The sequence below is a fragment of the Macaca nemestrina genome, chromosome 13 (genome assembly GCF_043159975.1).
Source record: "Macaca nemestrina isolate mMacNem1 chromosome 13, mMacNem.hap1, whole genome shotgun sequence".
NCBI classification, from domain to species: Eukaryota; Metazoa; Chordata; class Mammalia; order Primates; family Cercopithecidae; genus Macaca; species Macaca nemestrina.
Window position 1 is genome coordinate 122515907 of NC_092137.1, and position 9133 is coordinate 122525039.

At 60.9% G+C, this 9133-nt stretch overlaps 1 long non-coding RNA gene across 1 annotated transcript; it reads left to right on the plus strand.

Moving 5' to 3' along the window:
* The first annotated feature begins 380 nt into the window (after window positions 1-380).
* LOC139357986 (uncharacterized) lies at window positions 381-2422 on the plus strand. The gene is made up of 3 exons (XR_011612162.1): window positions 381-559; window positions 1525-1630; window positions 2030-2422. It is a non-coding gene; the product is annotated as an uncharacterized lncRNA (long non-coding RNA).
* Window positions 2423-9133: the final 6711 nt, after the last annotated feature.

Sequence of the window (9133 nt, forward strand, 5' to 3'; positions counted from 1 at the left end):
TAAGCGCTGGGATTACAGGTGTGAACCACCACGCCCAGCAATAAAACCTCACTCTTATTTACGCACAGAGCAAACAAATGCCAACACGATTAGAGTAAGAGGTGGAAGCGGCTGCCTCTGCCTCTGGGGGAAGAGGAGGGTGCAGGAGGGCAGGAGTGCAGGGCGGTATCGGGAGTTTTTGTGAACCATTTGAGCCTTCAAACCATGTTCACATCTATGCTTGGTAGAAATAAAAATGTCAGGATTACTAACACAAACAAAGAGAGCACACTGGAGGTGGAGAAACGGGCAGAGCTGCAGGCTGACTTTCAAGGAGTCGGGCTGGGCAGGGGAGAAGAGGAGCGGGATTGGCGGTTTTCTTGGCTCTGGTGTGATTTGGGTGTTGTGAGTTTTTTGCCTTTTCATTTTTGCTTATGCATTCATCTGGTTTTGGTTGTGTTGGTGGTGCTGTTGCCTTGAAGGACGCAGCGATTGGACTGGATGCTGTGTGGGCGACCCCGCAGGGAGCAGAACGGCCACTGAAGACGGGGGAGACGGCGGTGTTGGAAGGAGGCCCGAGGTCTGGCAGTCGGGGGGTGGATGTGACCGGGAGGATGGAGGTGGATTTGTAGAGGGGGAGGGATGTGCAGGAAGAAGGGGTCCAGGAAGGGGCCCTTCCTCTAATAGGGAAGCTTCTTCTTTTTTTTTTTTTAATTAAAAAATTTCTATTTTTAGAAGTAGGAGGTGAAGTTACTCCCTGTGCCAAAGGGAGTGACCACTAGGGGCTTGAGGGGTGAGTGAGTTCCACAGGGCGCTCCAGTGGCTGGCTGAGGCCCTGCTTGGGTAGGAGGCAAGGGTGCATCCATTCTGTGAAGCCACAGACCGTTCTCAGCACCCCGGGCGGGAGGGCAGGAGGGCAGGAAGGGAGAGGGCTGTGTCTCTGTGGCTGGGGAGGAAGGAAGGCTCCCTGGTGCCCACCATCCGGGCAGGTGGCCGGAGCGCGACTTTGCACCTCACACGGGTCTGCATGTGGATGTGGAGACCCTGCGGAGCCAAAGCCAGACCCTCGGCTGTCAGTGTGCGGGTGCCCAAGGAAGGGGCGCTTTCATCCATGCCTGTCCCTTGAAGCTCTCTCCGTCCCCAGCCGCTTGCTGTAGACCTCAGGTGGCTTCTGCAGCCTGTTCTCTCTCACAGCTGTCTGGGAAGTAACTCGATTGGAGCTTGCTTGGAGTGGGAAATGCTTGCATTCTATTCCCCTGAAACAAAACAAGACCAGGTGACTGCCTTCTTTACAAAAGTCTCATCCGAGTCCTGTTAGGTCAAAAGATTAGCACCATCCCTATTTGGGGTGTATAATAAACACCTTTTTCTTTTTTTTGGAGACAAGATCTTGCTCTGTCACCCAGGCTGGAGTGCAGTGGCCCAATCATAGCTCCCTACAGTCTCAGCCTCCTGGGTTCAGGTGATCCTCCCACCTCAGCCTCCTGAATAGCTGGAACCACAGGTGCACACCACCATGCTCAGATAATTAATTTTTTTTTGTAGAAGCCGGGTCTCCCTGGGTTGCCTAGGCTGGTCTCAAACTCCTGACCTCAAGCAAACCTCCCACCAAAGTACTGGGATTACAGGCATGAGCCACTGCACCCCACCAGTAAGTTTTACTGTAAAACGTTGGTTTTTTGCTTTCCAAATCCCCAAATAGTCCCCATTCTGGTGCCCCGTGCACCACCAGGAGCACCTTCTTTGTGGATTTTCAAGGGTCCCGGGCCAAAGTGCAGGCGTCTTTGGGAATAGTAGCCCTTTTAAGCCCCAGAGGGAAGCCGGGACAGCAGAGAGCGTGCATCCAGCGCAGTCTGCGTATGGGACTATGGTGGGAAGAGTGCTCAAGGGAAGACAGACTCAGAGGGAGGCAGGGAACATTGAGGATGCAGAAGTCCAAGTGATGCCTCTGCCTGGCTTTATCTGTGTGTGGCGTTAGCCAGGCACGAGTCAGCCTCGGAGAACCCACTTCCTCATCTGCACAGTGGAAATGATCGTAGCGTCTCTGTAGGAGGACTGTCTCGAGGTGATGGTGGAGAATGCGTGTGGAGCTCTTAGTTCCAGTCACATGGAGAATGCACACCAGCCACTGCGGGGCCTCGTGTTTCATACAGGAGGTGACGACATTCGGCAGATGGAGCAGGTGGGATGGGGTGCAAGACTGACCACGTGGCCAGCTTTCTCTGTCCCTCCGTAACCTCTTTCTACCCACGTTCCCGCCAAGTGAGTCCACACACCCTGCCCCTTCCGTTCCAGCAGGGACAGTGCCAGTGTCCGAGGGCACACTCTGTGGAGGCAGCCCCTTCCACTCCAGCAGGGACAGTGCCAGTGTCCGAGGGCACACTCTGTGGGGGCAGCCACTGCAGCAGGGACAGTGCCAGTGTCCGAGGGCACACTCTGTGGAGGCAGCCCCTTCCACTCCAGCAGGGACAGTGCCAGTGTCCAAGGGCACACTCTGTGGGGGCAGCCACTGCAGCAGGGACAGTGCCAGTGTCCGAGGGCACACTCTGTGGAGGCAGCCCCTTCCACTCCAGCAGGGACAGTGCCAGTGTCCGAGGGCACACTCTGTGGAGGCAGCCCCTTCCACTCCAGCAGGGACAGTGCCAGTGTCCGAGGGCACACTCTGTGGGGGCAGCCACTGCAGCAGGGACAGTGCCAGTGTCCGAGGGCACACTCTGTGGGGGCCGAGGGCACACTCTGTGGGGACAGCCACCAGAGGACTAGGCGTCTTTCCCCTTTGCCTGTCAGCACCGGAGCCAGAAAACTGCCCACCTCAGAAAGTGGGGTGAAGGGCAGGGCAGGCCCTATCCCAGCATCTGGCCGCCCAGACTGGCTTGGCTGGGCACGCCATCTCGGTCACATTCCTGTGACTGTTTGTCCGAGGTGGGGCACAGGCCTAGATTGGAGGCCGCAACCCCGATTGTAGAAGTGAGTAGTCCATGAGAATATGTTGTCCGTCCACCTGCACTTCCCCTGCAGGCCACCATCTCCTGGCTCAGTGGAAGGGATGAACCACGGGTGGGGCCCTCAGGGTCAACTCTTTTCCTTTTCCCTCGGTCACCACCTGTCCTGGGGGGCTGCGTGGGGCCCCTCAGTCCTGCTAGCCTGTTGAGGGAGGCTATGGGGGAGCATCAGCGGAGACCCAGCTGTGGTGTCTGGGAGGCAGTGGAGTCCTGGGAGTGGGGTCTGGAAGGTGGGGCCCTGTAGGCTTAAGGACAGTGGGTGGGGTGTGGGGAGCCTGGGTGCCCAGGAGCAGGAGTGGGACAGGTGTAGCGCCCTGGAGGAGGGGGTGTGTGAGCTGGGCAGGGTTTAAGCCAGTGGATTACATCCTCATCACCACCATCATGCCACCTAACACCCATGGTACAACCCGCCTGGACTGTGCTGGGGGATTGTGTACATGACGCGAGGGGCAGCCGTGCCCCTCCTTCCAGCCACCGGTGGAGGCATGTCCTGCATGACCCACAGGTGTCACCAGCTCTCACCCTAGAAGGTGGAGGCCGTGGAGCCAGACTCCCAGTGGGCAACAGACCTGGAAGTTGCCTTCAGCGAGCCTCCCCGGGCCCTTTTCGCGCCCTTGCCCTGTCTTTATCGTGGGTTACTCCCTGTTCTCACCAGCCCCCGTCTCTCCCTCTGCCTCAGTGTGGGAAGCGATGAGGTACCATAGGAGAGGCGGGCAGCAGGGGCTCACAGGGGAGGGAGCCTGGGAGGCGGGGCCGAGGCCACCCTGGCGCTGACTTGTCTGGTGCCCTGGCCCAGACTCCCACCCTCCTGGGGCCTGGGCTCTTCATCTGTACATTCCCGGCTCCTCCCAGTGCCGCTGCACCTGCCTGTGGCTGAGGCTTCTCTGGCTTGGCTGCTCCTGCCCGAGGGAGGGAGTGGAGAGGCCCGCCCTGTGACTGTGACCCTCTCAGGCCCTCTGGGAGTCCCTCCCTCACTGTCAGGGGCTGTGGCAGGAACGGCCTCTCCCCGAAGCACTGGAGCTTGTTTTCCTAAGTGGGACTATTTTAAACTCTGTCATGGCTGATTAAACGTTCAGTCCTGTGGGAAAAAGCAAAAGTACCAGCCCAAGTTCACGACAGAATGCCAACAACGTGGTTAATGAATAAGCATAATGTGAATAGCCATTGTCTGCCCAGGCTGGAAACTTCAGGATCATTCTAGACCTTCTTTTTCTTCATTCCCACAATGATAACAGCGGCCGGGACTTCCCGAGATGTCCTCAGTCCCAGGGACTCATCTGCACCGAGTCCTCAAATCCTCCCAGCTGCCTGTGAGGTGGAAATAATATTCCCATTCTGCAGACAGGAAGCTGAGGCTGAGGGGGCCACACACTTGGGCTGGCTCAGGGTTCCATGCCCTCGGCCACTCCCTTTGGCTGCTCTCAGTTCACCAAAATCCGGCCAAGCCTCTCCCGTCTCCCCGGTCCAGCCTGCCCGCTCACACCCACAGCGTCTCTCGGCTGGACGGCTGCCACTGCCCAACAGATACCCCCACTGGGCTTGCCCCGTGGGTGAAAGCCAAGCTCGGCTCTGCCTCCAGGACCAGCCCGGGCCCTCGCAGCCTCCTAAGGCACCCCTCACTCCCCCAGCCTTTGACACGCACCTGGTCCGGATCACCCTTGTTCTACCCCGGGAAGCCCTTTGTGCCTTCTCTGTACGGCAAAGTCTCCCTCATCTCAGACACCCCTCCCTGGCAGGTTGGGCTCCTGGCTGGGTTTTCCTGACACTCCTCAAGCACCATTTGGAGTTTTCAGTATTGGTAAAGTCAGCAGTATGGGTGTGACGGACTTCTTAGCATGTGCCCCCTGCTCCCAGAGGGACAAGGACCCTGTCACGGTGAGACATGAAGCATGACGCTTAGCCTCAGGGGCCCAGGAGCCACTCTGCTGGAACCAGGATCCACGCCTACTTGCTGTGTGACCTTGGGTAAGTCACTTAACCTCTCTGTGCCTCAGAGTCCTCATCTAAATTGTATCCACCACATAAGGTTGTTACAGGATTACGTGAAGAAGTAAAGCACTTCAAGCAGCACCTGGCACCCAGCGGCGCTGGGAAGTCACCTCACGGGGTATGTCCTGGGTGCCTGCTTCTGGCTGAAGGAAGTCCTGGCGGCCGAGCACTCTGTGTGGATCCAGCCTCTCTGGGTACCCTCCAGAGAGCCTGGCAGTGCGATGATCTCGTTACCTGGGAAGGCAGAGAGCAGCCGCAGCTGGGAACCCCGTGTCTGCTCCAGCGCCCAGCTCTTAGAAGCTGCCGTCGCCGGGTGTGAGGCAGACAGAACAAAGGCCGCCGAACAGCGCGGAGTGGGAAACATCACTTCAAATCTGTTTTTTCAAATCGCGTTATTTTAAATGCCCTGGGCGGATGCCCACGTGTGCAGGGACACTCAGCCTGTCCAGAGGCGCTTTGTCTCTTTGAAAGGCCTCATTGTAACCCCACACCGGCCCCAATTGATACCCAGAACAACAGGCCCTTGTGTGGGCGCTGAAGGCAGGCTCGCTCCAGCCCACGGCTGGCAGTGCAAACCCTTTGCTGCCTCTTTAAGGTCAGCGTGAAGCAGCCTTCAATCTTCCATTCGGGCTGCTTTGCAAAAATAGTCCTACAACCTGCGGGGGTCGGGGTACGAGACGCTTTTTAGAATTCAGCCCTCGAACGTTGAAGAGGCCCGGCTCCCATAAGCTGTGTCTTCTCAAGAAGGGAAGATCGATGGGGATCTGTCCTGTGCAGAGTGGGGGGCAGGAGCTTTGCTTCCTGGGACACCTCCCAGGCCCCCCTGCCCTGCACGGGGAAGGCCACCAGGAGGATACCTCCAGGATCACCCCCTGAAGCAAGGGAGCCACAGCCTGGGAAGTCCCAGGCTATAGCCTCCAAAATGTCCTGGTTGGATTTGGCTGGTAGCTACCGTTTGCTGATTGCCCTCTGGTGATGTGCCCCCTCCCCACACACATGTCCATAATGAATCACAAGCCCCATGGAGCTGCTCGAGGGCCATGGAAGGCAGGAGGGAACGCACTGATCAGATCACTGTCCAGTCAAAGCTGCGCCAGAGCGTTCCCAGCCACTGTCCCAAAGCCTCGCCGCACCCTCATCAGAAACACCCTTTCACCTGGCATCTCACCACTCTCTGTCATTTCCTGAGAGGCCAGAGGACAGACATGCCTGAGCACAGGTCAGCTGGAGCCGCCCTGGGGCGCTGGGCCTGCTCACTCATGCGGTCGTGTTTACTGAGCACTGGCCCTGTGTCCCTCCTGGCGCCTGGCCGGGTGCTGCATGTTCCTGGGTCCATGGACAGCACACGAGCCACAGGGACGGTCAGGGAAGGGGGAAGCCCTTAGCAGTGACCCACGAGGCCCAGTTGGTCCAAAGCCCCCAGTCCTCTTCTCTGCTGGGCCCATGACTTGGTGGGGACGACAGTGGGGTGACTGACTATGGTCCCGCCTATTCTGCAAGCTTTGGCTTTGAGTCACAGCATACACATTGGCCTCTTCCTAATCCTTTCTCAGGCTTGTGGATAGATTTTTCTCTTTATTCTGTGAGCTTAAAAATACCCAGTTCCTCACCTTTGCAAAGTATCAGCCGGACTGTTGCCTTTGGCTCTGTGGGGGCTGCAAAGTGGACCCAGCAGCTACCTGAGCTGGCGTGGCCGTGGCTGCAGCTCTGAGCACCAGCTCCTCTCCAGCAGACGCTGAGTCCAGGGCCTGGCTGTGGCCGTGGCCTGCTACAGGCCCTGTTGGCGGTCTGGGCTGGTGGTCTGGGGGGGTGGTCTGGGGAGGTAGTCGGGGTGGTGGTCTGGGGGGGTGGTCTGGGGAGGTAGTCGGGGTGGCGGTCTGGGGGGGCGGTCTGAGGTGGTGGTCGGGGGAGGTGGTCTGAGGTGGTGGTCTGGGGTGGTGGTCTGGGGGGCGGTCTGGGGGGGTGGTCTGGGGCGGCGGTCGGGGGCGGCGGTCGGGGGCGGCGGTCTGGGGGGTGGTCTGGGATGGCAGTCGGGGGTGGCGGTCGGGGGAGGCGGTCGGGGGTGGCGGTCAGGGCGGTGGTCTGGGGCGGTGATCGGGGGTGGTGGTCTGGAGTGGTGGTCTGGGGGGTGGTCTGAGGCAGTCTGGGGTGGTGATTGGGGGTGGTAGTCTGGGGCGGTGGTCGGGGGCGGTGGTCTGGGGCGGTGGTCTGGGGGGTGGTCTGGGGCGGTGGTCTGGGGTGGTGGTCGGGGGCGGTGGTTGGGGGGGTGGTCTGAGGTGGTGGTCGGAGGAGGTGGTCTGGGGTGCTGGTCTGTGGGGTTGGTCTGGGGCGGTGGTCTGGGGTGGTGATTGGGGATGGTGGTCTGGGGTGGTGATTGGGAGTGGTGGTCTGGGGTGGTCTGGGGCGGTGGTCTGGGGTGGTGGTCTCGGGGGGTGGTCTGGGGGGTGGTCTGGGGAGTGGTCTGGGGCGGTGGTCGGGGGGTTGGTCTGGGTGAGTGGTCTGGGGGGTGGTCTGGGGGGTGGTCTGGGGTGGTGGTCTGGGGAGTGGTCTGGGTGAGTGGTCTGGGGGGTGGTCTGGATGAGTGGTCTGGGGGGTGGTCTGGGGAGTGGTCTGGGGGAGTGGTCTGGGGGGGTAGTCGGGGGGGTGGTCTGGGGGGCGGTCTGGGGGAGTGGTCTGGGGGGTGGTCTGGGGGGGTGGTCTGGGGGTTGGTCAGGGGTGGTGGTCTGGGGGGTGGTCTGGGTGAGTGGTCTGGGGGGTGGTCTGGGGGGTGGTCTGGGGCAGTGGTCTGGGGTGGTGGTCTCGGGGGGTGGTCTGGGGGGTGGTCTGGGGGGTGGTCTGGGGAGTGGTCTGGGGCGGTGGTCGGGGGGTTGGTCTGGGTGAGTGGTCTGGGGGTTGGTCTGGGGGGTGGTCTGGGGTGGTGGTCTGGGGGGTGGTCTGGGGAGTGGTCTGGGGAGTGGTCTGGGGGAGTGGTCTGGGGGGGTAGTTGGGGGGTGGTCTGGGGGAGTGGTCTGGGGGGTGGTCTGGGGGGGTGGTCTGGGGGTTGGTCAGGGGTGGTGGTCTGGGGGGGTTGTCAGGGGGGTAGTCTGGGGGGGTGGTCTGGGGGGTGGTCAGGGGTGGTGGTCTGGGGGAGTGGTCTGGGGGGGTGGTCGGGGGGGTGGTCTGGGGGATGGTCTGGGGGGTGGTCTGGGGAGTGGTCGGGGGGGTGGTCTGGGGGGTGGTCTGGGGGGTGGTCTGGGGGGGTGGTCGGGGGGGTGGTCTGGGGGGGTGGTCTGGGGGAGTGGTCTGGGGGAGTGGTCTGGGGGTTGGTCTGGGGGAGTGGTCTGGGGGGGTGGTCTGGGGGAGTGGTCTGGGGGGTGGTCGGGGGGGTGGTCTGGGGGGTGGTCTGGGGGGTGGTCTGGGGTGGTGGTCTGGGGGGGTAGTCTGGGGGGTAGTCTGGGGGAGTGGTCTGGGGGGGTGGTCGGGGGGGTGGTCGGGGGGTGGTCTGGGGTGGTGGTCTGGGGGGTGGTCTGGGGGTGGTCTGGGGGGTGGTCTGGGGTGGTGGTCTAGGGGGGTGGTCTGGGGTGGTGGTCGGGAATGGTGGTCTGGGGCTATCCTAAGTGCCTGGCTTCATCACTCTGTGAAGGCCCCTGCCGACTAGCATCATGTCAACCACTAAATCTCACCGCCACTTCCTGGGAGGTGGGAGGACAACCGGCAACGAGGACGGGTCTGGGTGCCTTGAGGTCATATCAAGCCCAGGGCTCCAGGGCCAGAGGGAGGCAGCCCTCAGTCCAGCTGCACTTCTCACCACCTGCACCAGCCTCAGTTTCCCTGCCTGTAGGATGACGTGGCCACTGGGAGAGTAACGGAAAGCTTTATATGGAAAGTGCTTACACAGTGCCTGGCACAAGGCAGGAGCCCCCAGAATGGCAGGAAGATGGTAACACAGGAATGAATTTGGATCTTCTGGGCAGTTGCATTTGATCCAAGTGAGGGCCACCAAGCAGGCAGTCTCTGAGTGTCTTGGGTGGCACCAGGCTCTGCCCTAAAGGAGGTGAGGTCCCCTCCTGTGTTACACCCAGAGGCAGAGAGGTGAGGCGTGCCAGCAAGCAGCAGCTTTGGGGGCTAGACACCATCCCCCCAGTGGTCCCAGCACACGGAAGGTGCTCAGTCGGTGCCCCTGC